Consider the following 15,654-nt stretch of genomic DNA (forward strand, 5'->3'; position numbering starts at 1 on the left):
GGATGCATTTTTGCCACCCACACATTGATGAGTGGAGAGACATGTGGAGAGACACACCCTAAGGGCACTCTTCCTCATCTCTGTGCAGGCGCCTCTAATCAGCCGGCAGAGGTCATAATTGCATTCTGACAGAGAGAGACCCACATCTGGTTCTTTGTCCCGCCCCCCAACTGAGCAACTGGCCAATCGTTGCTCATACAGCCACTCAGCCTCAAACCGGTAAGGCAGAGCTGGATTCGATACGATGTACTCAGAATCCAGCTCTGGTTGCAGCGTGTCTTTTTACCGCTGCGCCACCTGAGTGGCAAGGTTCATTGTTTTTAAACATTTCAATCATTTTCTCACACATTTGTTGATTCTCTGATTATCTTTGCTCATAAAAGACTCAGCCTTTCCTGGATGCTGCTTTTGTACCAAACCATGATTACAATCACCTGTTGACATCACCTGTTTGGAATCACATCATTATTTAGTTTTTTCACCTTATTACTAGCCCTAAACTGCTCCTGTCCCAACTTTTTTTGGAATGTGTTGCAGGCCTGAAGTGCAGGAATGGAGGTATATTAATAAATGAAATGAAGTTGAGCAGATAAAACATGAATTATCTCAGGTTCATACAGTTTGCAATCAAATAAAAGTCAAAGTAAATGTAAGGAACACTGCATTTCTGTTTTATCTGCATTTTCCATACTGTCCCAACTTTTTCTGATTTGGGGTTGTAAGTAACAGCAAAAATATTGTGGCGAGCAGTTGCCTCGCCATCATGAAGGGGCAAGGGACGTTCCTCTGCTTATGTCATCGGCCGTTGGAGCGCAGTAACCCACGATACAGTGCACCCACAGTTACAAAATTGATGAGGGTTAAAATGGGTCTAATGGTTGAAATAAGGTAGGATCGTTTGTGTAAATAGAAGTGTTTAAAACGCCATGGCGCATAGCGAATTTTATGTTCGTGTTTGTGTTAGTTTGTAGAATTACCATTTTTGTTAAGTGTGTTGTGTTTGGGCGGCACAGTGGCTTGGTGGGTAGCACTGTCGCCTCACAGCAAGAAGGTCCTGTGTTCTTTCTGTGTGAAGTTTGTATGTTCTCCCCGTGTCTGTGTGGGTTTTCTCCAGGAGCTCCGGTTTCCTCCCACAGTCCAAAAACATGCAGTCAGTTTCACTGGAGACACTGAATTGCCTTATAGGTGAATGGGTGTGTGTACGTGTGTCTGCCCTGCGATGGACTGGCGCCCCATCCAGGGTGTTACTGTGTGCCTTGCACCCATTGAAAAGCTGGGATAGGCTCTAGCACCCCAAGCGCGACCCTAAATAGATAAGCAGTTAAGAAAGTGAGTGAGTGAATGAGTACAAATTGGGTACTGCCCCGAGCAGGTAAAAAAGCATTTGGCATTACACAGAGGTAGAAGGGGCATGTGCTAGGTACAATCCTCCTTAGTCAAAAAAAGGGGTCTGTAGCAGTGGAGATGCAATCAGGGTAATTGGATATGACTAGATTGGGAGAAAAAGGGTAAAACGCAGGAATATACATAGATAAAAAGCAAAATGCATTAGTCATTTCTATTTTTATATCAGTGCGGTCAAGTGAGTATGATGAATGAATCATAATGTTTAGCCCTGGAGAAAATGTACCCTGTATCTATGAGTATTATGATGTGGCCAAATGTAGATGCAGCATCATTTTTGGCCAGGATGTACTACATTGCCAAAACATCATCATTTGTTCTGATAATAAACTAAATTATTGGGCAATACATGGAGAAAATATGAGGCTACAAAATAAAGCCTGAGGTTTATTTTCTGTCCATTTTAACATCTCAGGTTTAGGATCCCAGCCCAAAAGTCAGTCTATAAATAAATAAATAACAGGCATCATGACATCCGTAAGGATTTCTGGAAGTAAATAGAAACAAATCAAGCGTTCAACAGAAACAAAGTAACATTTGTAAACCTGTCTTCACACCTGTCTGGAGATATCACCGTGGAGCAAGAGGAACCAGGATCTAAATGTAGATTCCTGCTTTTTCAGCACATCTTAAAATTGCTACCCACCAAAAAGCATTCGCTCAGATTCAAACCCCTCAGTTCTGGTGGGTGGCCAGAAATGACCAGTGTTTGGTAGAGAAGTTCCTCATCACCTCCTTGTTTCTACACTCACTGTCGAAATGACCACCATTTAATCAGCTCCATTAACCATATAGAAGCACTTTGAAGTTCTATAATTACTGACTGTAGTCCATCTGTTTCTCTACATACCTTTTTAGCCTGCTTTCACCCTGTTCTTCCATGGTCAGGGCCCCCACAGGACCAGCACAGAGTAGGTATTATTTGGGTGGTGGATCATTCTCAGCACTGCAGTGACACTGACATGGTGGTGGTGTGTTAGTGTGTGTTGTGCTAGTATGAGTGGATCAGACACAGCAGCTCTGTTGGAGTTTTTATATACCGTGTCCACTCCTCCCTGGAGCAGATAGAAGATCACATCATAAACATAAAGACAGGAAGGTCAACATCAAAATGCCTTTATTTGTCATATATACTGTACATATACACATGTACAGTACGACGAAATACGACGCATAGCGAATTTTAATAATTTAGTTTATTATCACAACAAATGATGATGTTTTGGCAATGTGGGTAGTACATCCTGGCCAAAAATGATGCCGCATCTACAAAAATGATCGCATATCCCAGCTTGCTTGGAAGCCGGGGTCAGAGCGCAGGGTCAGCCATCATACAGTGCCCCTGTAGCAGAGAGGGTTAAGGGCCTTGCTCAAGGGCCCAACAGTGGCTGCATGGTTGCGCTGGGATTTGATAGCCCAAAGCTCTACCTACTAGGCTACCACTGTCCCCTTCTTTTGAGGGTGCACCGTGCCAGAAGGCCATGCAATATCTGGTTGACTCCCAGGCCTAAAAATCAATTTAATATATGGTCCTCGGGTAGAGAACATATCAGATATTAAACTGATAACAAGATAAACAAGAAATGCATAAATAATTTTCAAACTGACCAAGCCAAATTCAAAAGTAGCGGACAATGAGTATGCGACAAAGCTGATAAATGCAAGCTTGAAGATATGTAACCTAAAAAGAAAAAAGAAAAAAACCTGAATACATATATTAGCCTGACATATGTAAAATAAACTATACCCAGGTGAAATAAAATGATTAAGGATGTCGGCAAGATGGAATAAAAAGCAATTGGAAAGCTGTTGTGTTGTTAAAAAATACATTTATTTACAGAAAGTCCTACACAGATTTCTTTTTGAACAGTTCCTGCATGTACACATCCCTAAAGCATTCACATTTATTTGACACATTCACAACACTCACCTGCTGTGGATTCTTCCACCCATATTTGCATAAAATGATTGTAATGCACCAAAGGTAAAATGACTTTGGAACATGCAGCTTGGCTTTATGTTTTGCTGCTTCACAAATACCCATAGGCACCTTTGGCATGATTAGTACATTCAGTATGGACTCACCCAGAAAAAGAGAAGCTGTGACGGGTCTACCTGCCACTAGTTACACCCTATTCAAGAACTCTTACAAAGCCAGGATTTGGAAAGGCTGATCATACGGATGCTTCTTAATTCTGGAATATAAGCAAAGGATAAAACAGCAAGCTCTGATTACACTGAGGTTAAATGCTGGTCTGTCCTATCAGAGGCCACATTACAGGATGTGTTGATTGATATACACTGATCAGCCATACATTAAAACCACCTTCTTGTTTCTACACTCACTGTGCATTTTATCAGCTCCACTTACCATGTAGAAGCACTTTGTAGTTCTACAATAACTAACTGTTTCTCTGCATGCTTTGTTAGCCCCCTTTCATGCTGTTCTTCAATGGTAAGAACCACTACAGAGCAGGTATTATATAGGTGGTGAATCATTCTCAGCACTGCAGTGACACTGACATGGTGGTGGTGTGTTAGTGTGTGTTGTGCTAGTTTGAGTGGATAAGACACAACAGCGCTGCTGGAGTTTTTAAACACTTCACTGTCCCTGCTGGACTGAGAATAGTCCACCAGCTAAAAAATCCATCCAACAGCGCCCCGTGGGCAGCATCCTGTGACCACTGATGAAGGTCTAGAAGATGACCAACTCAAACAGCAGCAACAGATGAGCGATCATCTCTGACTTTACATCTACAAGGTGGACCAACTAGGCAGGCGTGGACAGTGAATGGACACGGTATTTAAAAACTCCAGCAGCGCTGCTGTGTCTGATCCACTCATACCAGCACAACACACACTAACATACCACCACCATGTCAGTGTCACTGCAGTGCTGAGAATGATCCACCACCCAAATAATACCTGCTCTGTGGGGGGTCCTGTGGGGGTCCTGACCATTGAAGAACAGCATGAAAGGGGGCTAACAAAGCATGCAGAGAAACAGATGGACTACAGTAAGTAATTGTAGAACTACAAAGTGGAGCTGATAAAATGGACAATGAGTATAGAGACAAGGTTGTTTTAATGTTATGGCTGATCGGTGTAGACTAGGATATGTTCCACACAAGCTCTGATGACAGTATTGAGTTTATGGAAGTGGTTACTGTCATCATGGTGTGCTATCAACAACCTGGTGCTGAAGCTCTCCATGACCAAGAAGACACAAGGTCTGTTTGAAAACCTAGTGAGCTGCCTTGCTGTCTACTGCCTACCGAGGCATCTGGCTAAGTAGAGAGGATTGTAATAAGTCATCAAGTTATTATAAGACAGAATCAGAATACTTTATTGATCCCAGAGGGAAATTGCAGTTTTTTACAGTAGCACCCATTTATGTAAAAATAATAAACACTCTACTCTCTTGAAACAAAGAAAAAAGATTTAAAGAATTTAAAGTTAAAGTTAAAAAGTTATATACACACAATTAAATAATTAAAATGCTTACATTATTATTATTGCACATATGAAAATTATTGCACATATGAAAACTGAATATTGTACATATTAGACACACTACTCACCGCAGTTTTTGCTTACTAAGCCTTAGGCCATTCAAACCAATGGGTTGAGGTGGCACAACCCGCTAGCATGCCAGCTAACATATAAATCAATGAGAATTTATTTACATTTGAAAGCCACATTTGTCATTTTTTGTGAGAAAGGTTGTGCCGCACTGACTGCTAGGATTGCCATTGGATGCTCCCTAGTTATTCAGTCAGATTATCACTTCAAAATAAGGCACCTCTTAAGGCAGCATTTTAAGGCATCTAAGAATTCGAACAGGTCTATGTAGAGAGCTCACTAGGTTTTCAGACAGACCCACCGAGTACCCAATATACACCACTAAGGATCAACAGTATCCCTGTTGAAAGGGGGGCGAAGCTACAGGTGCTTTGGAGTGCCTTGGGGTCCTTATCTCTGAGAACCTTACATGGACCGCACATTTATCCACCCCGGTGAAGAAGGCACGGCTGCACTTGTATCACCCCAGGCGGCTAAGGAAATTCAAGATCTTCAAAGCATTACAGAGAATCTCCTTCACTGCATTAGCTGGGTGTGTACTGTTCCAAGAGGATCACTATCTGGTACGGAAATTGCTCCTTCCAAGACGTGAAGGCCCTCCAGAGAGTAATCTTATCACCTGGACAGCACTGCCCATACTAAAGGACATCTAATGCAGGTGTGGGTTATCAGCACATCGGTTCATCAAGCACGTTCACCACCCAAACTACAATCTGTTCCATTGGTTACGCTCTGGGAAACGTCTCCGCTCCATCAAAGCCAGGACTGAGAGGTTAGGAAGGAGCTTCTTTTCTCAGACCATATGGATAATTAACAGATAAAATGCACAGGCGCACTCAAACACATGTGCTCACACAGCCTGCATATGTACAGGACTCAACAATAGTCACCTGACTTAATCAATTTAATATATATACACCAATCAGCCATAACATTAAAACCACTGTCTATTTTATCAGCTCCACTTACCATATAGAAGGACTTTGTAGTTCTACAATTACTGACTGTCGTCCATCTGTTTCTCTACATACTTTTTTAGCCCCCTCTTTCACCCTGTTCTTCAATGGTCAGGACCCCCACAGGACCACCACAGATCAGGTATTATTTGGGTGGTGGATCATTCTCAAAACTGCAGTGACACTGACATGGTGGTGGTGTGTTAGTGTGTGTTGTGCTGGTAAGAGTGGATCAGACACAGCAGCGCTGATGGAGTTTTTAAATACCGTGTCCACTCACTGTCCACTCTATTAGACACTCCTACGTAGTTGGTCCGCCTTGTAGATGCAAAGTCAGAGACGATCGCTCATCTATTGCTGCTGTTTGAGTTGGTCATCTTCTAGACCTTCATCAGTGGTCACAGGACGCTGCCCACGAGGCGCTGTTGGCTGGATATATTTTTGGTTGGTGGACTATTTTCAGTCCAGCAGGGACAGTGAGGTGTTTAAAAACTCCATCAGTATTGCTGTGTCTGATCCACTCATACCAGCACAACACACACTAACACACCACCACCATGTCAGTGTCACTGCAGTGCTGAGAATGACCCACCACCCAAATAGTACCTGCTCTGTGGTGGTCCTGGGAGAGTCCTGACCATTGAAGAACAGCATGAAAGGGGGCTAACAAAGCATGAAGAGAAACAGATGGACTACAGTCAGTAATTGTAGCACTACAAAGTGCTTCTATATGGTAAGTGGAGCTGATAAAATGGGCAGTGAGTATAAAAACAAGGAGGTTATTTTACTGTTATGGCTGATCAGTAGATACCATAAAAGATCATTGGAAAAATAAGTAAATTATAATAAATTTTGAGAGATGAGTTTAAATTATTCCTGAGGACTATAATATATATATAGCGCTGGTGTGCTATCGGAATATATGCTGCGCCACCTGGGCACGATCACTCTTATTTATTGATGTTTTCCCCCTTTTTCTCCCCCTTTTTCTCCCCCTTTTTAGCGCATCCAATTTCTGCCCGTCAATCATCCTCTCACTAATGCTGGTCCCTGCTCGTGATTGGGGAGGACGAGGCTGCTCCACGCCCCCTCCGACACGTGCACAGCAATCGAACATCTTATCACCTACAGTGCAGTGCAGTACAGCGCTGTGTACGAAGAGCCACACCCTCTACCGCACTCCTTTCCCATCTCCGTGCAGGCGCCACCAACCAGCCAGCAGAGGTCGTAATCGCATTAGTCTGAGAGAGAGTCCCCATCCGGCTTAGTCCCGCCCCTATCTGAACAACAGGCCAATCGTTGTTCATGTGGCCGCTCAGCCTCAGCCGGCGGGCAGAGCCGGGATTCGATACGATGTATTCGAGACCTCAGCTCTGGTGAACAGCGTGTGTTGTACCGCTGCGCTACCTGAGTGGCTCACTCTTATTTTTTTGATTACTTTTATACTCATAAGCTCTCTAAGATTAATATAATTATTAAGATTAATTATAAAGCTATTTAGATGAGGTTGTACATCTGATTAATTGGTTTTATAAATTAATGTGATATATACAGTATATATATATATATATATATATATACAGTATATATACAGTGTATCACAAAAGTGAGTACACCCCTCACATTTCTGCAAATATTTCATTATATCTTTTCATGGGACAACACTATAGAAATAAAACTTGGATATAACTTAGAGTAGTCAGTGTACAGCTTGTATAGCAGTGTAGATTTACTGTCTTCTGAAAATAACTCAATACACAGCCATTAATGTCTAAATGGCTGGCAACATAAGTGAGTACACCCCACAGTGAACATGTCCAAATTGTGCCCAAAGTGGACCCCCACAGGACCACCACAGAGTAGGTATTATTTGGATGGTGGATCATTCTCAGCACTGCAGTGACACTGACATGGTGGTGCTGTGTTAGTGTGTGTTGTGCTGGTATGAGTGGATAAGACACAGCAGCGCTGCTGGAGTTTTTAAACACCTCACTGTCACTGCTGGACTGAGAATAGTCCACCAACCAAAAATATCCAGCCAACAGTGCCCCATGGACAGTGTCCTGTGACCACTCATGAAGGTCACGAAGATGACCAACTCAAACAGCAGCAATAGATGAGTGATCATCTCTGACTTCTACAAGGTGGACCAACTAGGTAGGAGTGTCTAATAGAGTGGACAGGGAGTGCACACGGTATTTAAAAACTGCAGTGCTGAGAATCATCCACCACCTAAATAATACCTGCTCTGTGTTGGTCCTGTGGGGGTCCTGCCCATCACCCAAAAACAGGGTGAAAGGAGGTTAAAAAAGTATGTAGAGAAACAGATGGACTACAGTCAGTAATTGTAGAACTATAAAGTGCTTCTATATGGTAAGTGGAGCTGATAAAATGGACAGTGAGTGTAGAAACATGGAGATGGTTTTAATGTTATGGCTGATCAGTGTATATGTTAAATGTTTACTGTGTAATATCATTCATTGCTTTTAACATGTTGTCCTAAAACTTTCTGAAAGAGTCCACTACCATTAGGGAACAGAGCTGCCATGTGTTTTTTGTCTGAAACAATATTTAGATAGGTGGTACGTGTCAAAGTAACATCCACATGAAGGCCAGGACCCAAGGTGTTTTAGAACAATGAGCTAATCACACTGCCTCTGCCGGCTTGCCCTTTTCCCACCTTTTTCCATCCTGGTGCCATCTCTTCCACAGATACGCAATGCAAAAGCACCTGGTTGTCCATATTATGTAAAAGAAAAAGTGACTCATCTGACCAGGCCACCTTCTACCATTGCTTCATGGTCCATTTTTGAGGCTCACATGCCCATTATGGGTGCTTTTTGGCAGTGAACAGGGTCAGTATGGGCACTGTGTGTTCTGACACCGTACTATCATAGCCAGCATTAACGCTTTCAGCAGTTTGTGGCATTGGACAACATGTGCTAGCCTTTGCTTCCAACATGACCCTGTTACCGCTTTACAATTTGGTATATACTAACCACTGTATACAGAAAACATGATCTGTTGTTTTGCAGATGCTCTTACTCCGTCATCTAGCCATCACAATTTGGTCCCACCACAGTTTGGTCAAAGTCTCTTAGATTCTTACGCTCTGCCATTCAATCTGCATCCAACACAGCAACTTCAATAACTGACACATTCACATGCTGCTTTATACACTGGTTGGAAATAAACATGCAACAAGTAGCAACGATTGTATTTGGAATGGAATGGAAGTTGCAAAGCTGTAGTAAAACCTTAAACATCCCCATCAGTGCAACTGATTTAATAATCAGCAAGTGAAAGGTTTATGGAACCACTGATCATTCCTGAACAGGTTTTTTTGTCTGTTGGTCCTGGATTCTGTAAAGTTGCTTTGAGACAATGTCTATTGTAAACAGCGCTATATAAATAAATTTGACAAAACAAAGATACTAAGTTAACTGATCATATTTAAAAAAAAAAATGTATGTGTCAGATCCTAATAATGCTATACCCACAGAGAAGAACTGAAGTGATATGGCCTGCTTCTCTGCAGACTGTACTGGGGAATTGCATGCAGTAATGAAGCAGATGATTTCATCTCATCAGCTATATAAACAAATGTGTAAATAAATAAATATGATGTTTCAACACCAAGCCGCCAGAACAGCTATATCATATTAAAATAATACATTGAATATATATATATATATATATATATATTTACAATATATATACAGTGGGGGAAATAAGTATTTGATCCCCTGCTGATTTTGTAAGTTTACCCCCTTACAAAGACTTGAACAGTCTATAATTTTTATGGAAGGTTTATTTTAACAGAGAGAGACAGAATATCAACAAAAAATCCAGAAAAAAAACATTAAATAAAAGTTATAAATTAATTTGTATTTAATTAAGGGGAATAAGTATTTGATCCCCTACCAACCAGCAAGAATTCTGACCCCCACAGACCGGTTATGTGCCCATGAGGCACACAAATTAGTCCTGTCCCTGTATAAAAGACTCCTGTCACAGAATCAGTTTCTTCCATTCAAATCTCTCGACCACCATGGGCAAGACCAAAGAGCTATCAAAGGACGTCAGGGACAAGATTGTAGACCTGCACAAGGCTGGAATGGGCTACAAGACCATCAGCAAGAAGCTTGGTGAGAAAGAGACCACTGTTGGTGCGATAATTCGAAAATGGAAGAAATTCAAGATCACAGTCAATCACCCTCACTCTGGAGCTCCATGCAAGATCTCACCTGGTGGGGTAAGAATGATTCTGAGAAAGGTGAGGTCAGTCCAGAATTACACGGGAGGAGCTTGTCAATGATCTCAAGGGAGCTGGGAGCACAGTCACCAAGAAAACCATTAGTAACACACTTCGCCGTAATGGATTGAGATCCTGCAGTGCCCGCAAAGTCCCTCTGCTCAAGAAGGCTCATGTACAGGCCCGTCTGAAGTTTGCCAATGAACACCTGAATGATTCAGAGAAAGCTTGGGAGAATGTGATATGGTCAGATGAGACCAAAATTGAGCTCTTTGGCATCAACTCCACTCGCCGTGTTTGGAGGCAAAGAAATGCCCGGTGGGGATGGTGTTCTTGGGGTTATATCCAGCATTTCTCTGCTCCCAGCTCCCTTGAGATCATTGACAAGCTCCTCCCGTGTAATTCTGGACTGACCTCACCTTTCTCAGAATCATTCTTACCCCACCAGGTGAGATCTTGCATGGAGCTCCAGAGTGAGGGCGATTGACTGTGATCTTGTATTTCTTCCATTTTCGAATTATCGCACCAACAGTGGTCTCTTTCTCACCAAGCTTCTTGCTGATGGTCTTGTAGCCCATTCCAGCCTTGTGCAGGTCTACAATCTTGTCCCTGACGTCCTTTGATAGCTCTTTGGTCTTGCCCATGGTGGTCGAGAGATTTGAACGGAAGAAACTGATTCTGTGACAGGAGTCTTTTATACAGGGACAGGACTAATTTGTGTGCCTCATGGGCACATAACCGGTCTGTGGGGGTCAGAATTCTTGCTGGTTGGTAGGGGATCAAATACTTATTTCCCTTAATTAAATACAAATTAATTTATAACTTTAATTTAATGTTTTTTTTTCTGGATTTTTTGTTGATATTCTGTCTCTCTCTGTTAAAATAACCTTCCATAAAAATTATAGACTGTTCAAGTCTTTGTAAGGGGGTAAACTTACAAAATCAGCAGGGGATCAAATACTTATTTTCCTCACTGTATATATATACAGTATATATATACAGTATATATATTCATGCAGCCTTCCGACTGGGCGGCTGCATGAACAACGATTGGCTGTTATATATACATATAATAACAGCCAATCGTTGTTCATGCAGCCATCCAGCCCAGTCGGAAGGCAGAGCGAAGATTCGATACGATGTATTCGAAACCCCAACTTTGGTGTGCCAGCATATTTTTTACCGCTGTGCCACCTGAGTGGCCAGGTTAAATCGTTCTTAATAATTCTTTCCTAATCTCTTAATGTATTAAGGTCAGTGTTATGTAGAATACTTTGTAAAATAAATTAAAATTTAAAAAGAATAAATCATAGATTTTAAACGAGTTTAGTTAAAGTATACAATGTGTAACATATTAAGAATACATTTTTAAATCACTCAATTCCTCTGTGTGTGGGTCTGTGTTGTTCATGTGATGGGGGTTGGAGGTCATTCTGCATTACACAGAAGTAATGCAATAACAAGCACTGGCAGTTCAGATAAGGCCGGTTCTGCTATAAAAGAATGCAGCTGCCAACCACACATAAAGTGCTTTAGGGATGTAAGCAGCTGTCTAAGGGAAACGTGTGTGTGTGTGTTTGTGTGTGTGTGCAACACTTCATTACATTATTTAGATGTATACAATACAACATTTTACAATTAGAACTTAAGAAAAGCCAAATACATAAAAACAGTTTTTAAATTGTTAATATGAAAGTTTTTAAAATAAAAAAAACACATTATAATTAATTATTAAGTAAATAAGTAACTGAATAATAGTACTTAAATCTTAGCATTATAGTTTAGAAAGTATTATGAACTGTAAATGATCCAGTCAGGAGACGATGAAAAAAGACTTGGCTATGAAAAACAAGCAATCAAGGTGTGATTGTACCAAATATTATGTACAACCCCTAATCAGAAAAAGTTGGGACGGCATGGAAAATGCAAATAATTAAAGAAACAGAGTTTCTTACATTTACTTTGACTTTTATTTGATTGCAGACAGGATGAACCTGAGATATTTCATGTTTTGTCTGCTCAACTTCATTTCATTTATTAATAAACATCCATTCCTGCATTTCAGGCCTGCAACACATTCCAAAGAAAAGAAAAGCTTGGTTTAACAAAGCTTCAGTGGCCTGCACAGAGCCCTGACCACAACCTCCACTGAACAGCTTTGGGGTGATCTGGAACAAGAACTTGAGCTTAAACTTGAAGCTTTCTTATTTTTTTTTCTCCCTTTTTAGCGCGTCCAGTTGCCTGATTGTGTCATGCCTCCTCTCCACCAATGCCAATCCCTGCTCTGATTGAGGAGAACGAAGCTAACCCACGCCCCCTCCGACACGTGGGCAGCATGCGTATGTATCTTATCACCTGCACTTTGACGAGTGCAGTGCAGCTCAGTATTGTGTATGGAGAGACACACCCTGACAGCACTCTTTTCTCATCTCTGTGCAGGCGCCATCAATCAGCCAGCATGAGAGAGAGACCCCATCCGGCTTAGTCCCGCCCATATCTGAACGACAGGCCAATCGTTGTTCATGTGGCCTCTCAGCCTTAGCCGGCAGGCAGAGCTGAGATTTGATACGATGTATTCGAGATCCCAGCTCTGGTTCCAGCGTGTATTTTTACACCTGAGCGGCCAACTTGAAGCTTTGTCTGTTGTTATAGCTAAAAAAAATATTACATAAAGGTCACTCTGTTTTAAAATGGGGTGTCCAACAAGCTCATGGTCAGCTGTCCAAGTAATTTTGGTCGTTTTGTGTATGTCTGTCACCTGCTTCCTGTTTTGAAGAAGGCATTTTGAAAGACAACACCATTGTTGTAGATAAACACTTCAAGCAGGTTTAATCAGTATTAGTGTCAGCATTTCTGTGTACGCAGCAAAGACAATTTAGTCGATCCCTGGAAAGCTAGCCACACTCAGCATATTAAACATGCTTGGCAGACATACAGGATAGAGATATGTTATCATGGGGTAACAGGACATGGCTTAAGGACCACCTCCGATTGATTAAACGGTGGAACTGGTGTGAAATGAAACATTTAGGGAAAAGCTTAGCCTTACACGGAGTGTCAAAAGAGTTAGCCATGCTGTTCAGAGTAACTCACAAACAAGCTGAACTGAGGAAAGACTTTAAGTTGCTAAATTCTATTTGTTTCTTGGTCACTGCTGTCTTTAAATCCTTTTAAAACCAAATGTAGAAACACCTCCTTGTTTCTACACTCACTGTCCATTTTATCAGCTCCACTTACCATATAGGAACACTGTATAGTTCTACAATTACCATCTGTTAGCCCTCTTTCATGCTCTTTTTCAATGGTCAGGACTCTCCCAGGACCACCACAGAGTAGGTATTATTTAGGTGGTGGGTCATTCTCAGCACTGCACTGACACTGACATGGTGGTGGTGTGTTAGTGTGTGTTGTGCTGGTATGAGTGGATAAGACACAGCAGCGCTGATGGAGTTCTTAAACACCTCACTGTCCCTGCTGGACTGAGAATAGCCCACCAATCAAAAATGTCCAGCCAACAGCACCCCGTGGGCAGGGTCCTGTGACCACTGATGAAGGTCTAGAAGATGACCAACTTAAACAGCAGCAATAGATGAGGGATCGTCTCTGACTTTACATCTACAAGGTGGACCAACTAGGTAGGAGTGTCTAATAGAGTGGACAGTGAGTGGACACAGTATTTAAAAACTCCAGCAGCGCTGCTGTGTCTGATCAACTCAAACCAGCACAACACACACTAACACACCACCACCATGTCAGTGTCAGTGCAGTGCTGAGAATGATCCACCACCTAAATAATACCTACTCTGTGGTGGTCCTGTGGAGGTCCTGACCATTGAAGAACAGGGTGAAAGCAGGTTAAAAAAGCATGCAGAGAAACTGACTGACTGACTACAGTCAGTAATTGTAGAACTACAAAGTGCTCCTATATGATAAGTGTACAGTGAGTGTAGAAAAAAGGAGGTGGTTTTAATGTTATGGCTGATCAGTGTACAATCTAAGGGATGTCATGGATCTTCTTGTTCCATGGCAACATTAGATGTTTTTTAGTGATGCTCTAAAACTGCACAATAATGGATTGCGCACACTAACTAGAGAGTCACTTTGGATCAATGCTTCAGTGAGCTTGATCAAGTATAGAAGAGTGTGCATAGCGTCCTTAAGCTCCTCTGTTAGCAGGTCAGCCTTGGAGGATTTCTTTCCTTTTCCTTCATGTCCTTGGATGGTCCGAATGTAACAGAGAGATATATTTTTATCATTGACAGGCTAAAGGGTTTTTTTTTTCCACTTGGTGATTCTGTTGCTGTGATTCACAAGAGCCATCACTATGCTGGATATAGTGAAGGTATGCGTAGCTACCTTAGTCATATGATAAAACTTTTAAAATATTTTTCTACCATTTTACAAGCACATTGGGAGCCAAAAGTACTCTTGTAAAATGCTTCTGTTCAATCTTGTTATCACAAATCATATAATCAGAATAGGGAGGAATAGTGGCTCAGTGGGTAGCACTCTCACCTCACAGCAAGAAGGTCCTGGGTCTGACTACCAGGTGGAGCAGTCCAGGTCTTTTCTGTGTGGAGTTTGCATGATCTCGCTGTGTTGGTGTGGGTTTCCACCAACAGTCCAAAGACGAAGTCCAAGTCTCCTAGGTCAAAGTGTATGCATGAAGCCGCTCAGGTGGCGCAGTGGTAAAGTACGTTAGTGCACCAGAGTTGGGGTTTCCAGATACATCGTATCGAAACTCAGCTCTACCTTTCCGACTGGGTTGGGCGGCAGCATGAACAACGTTTGGCTGTTGTTAAGGGTTAGGGGTAGAAGTCGGCGCAGAGGTCCTCATAACTGGTACAACTGCGGCCCCTTCTGGTTGACTGACGGCGCATGCACAGGGCTGAGGAATAACATTGAGGGTGGTGTGACCCTCCGTGCGCAGTGTCTCTCGGTATGAACTCGGCTCGTGCAGGTGAAAAATGCAGGCTGTACTGATTGCGTACCGAAGGAGGCGCAAGTCAGTTGAGTGGCGCCCTCAGTCAGCGGTGAAGGGTCGAATTAGTATAGAGGATGCAATCAGGGTAATTGGACACAACTAGATTAGGAGAGAAAAATTGGGGGAAAAAAGTGGGAAAAAATAGATAATAAAAAAAAAAAAAGTGTATGCATGAATGTGTGTATACACCGACCAGGCATAACATTATGAGCACTGACAGGTGAAGTGAATAACACTAATTATCTCTTCATCACGACACCTGTTAGTGGGTGGGATATATTAGGCAGCAAGTGAACATTTTATCCTCAAAGTTAAGGATTTGAGTGAGTTTGACAAGGGCCAAATTGTGATGGCTAGACAACTGGGTCAGAGCATCTCCAAAACTGCAGCTCTTGTCGGGTGTTCCCGGTCTGCAGTGGTCAGTATCTATCAAAAGTGGTCCAAGGAAGGAAATGTGGTAAACCAGCGACAGG

General features: G+C 42.1%; 1 pseudogene; it reads right to left on the reverse strand.

Annotated features, from left to right (window-relative positions):
* Positions 1 to 2,860: 2,860 nt before the first annotated feature.
* LOC134325865 (U2 spliceosomal RNA) lies at positions 2,861 to 3,000 on the reverse strand (annotated as a pseudogene).
* Between the last annotated feature and the right edge of the window lie 12,654 nt (positions 3,001 to 15,654).

This window comes from Trichomycterus rosablanca, chromosome 13 (assembly GCF_030014385.1).
Source record: "Trichomycterus rosablanca isolate fTriRos1 chromosome 13, fTriRos1.hap1, whole genome shotgun sequence".
NCBI lineage: Eukaryota > Metazoa > Chordata > Actinopteri > Siluriformes > Trichomycteridae > Trichomycterus > Trichomycterus rosablanca.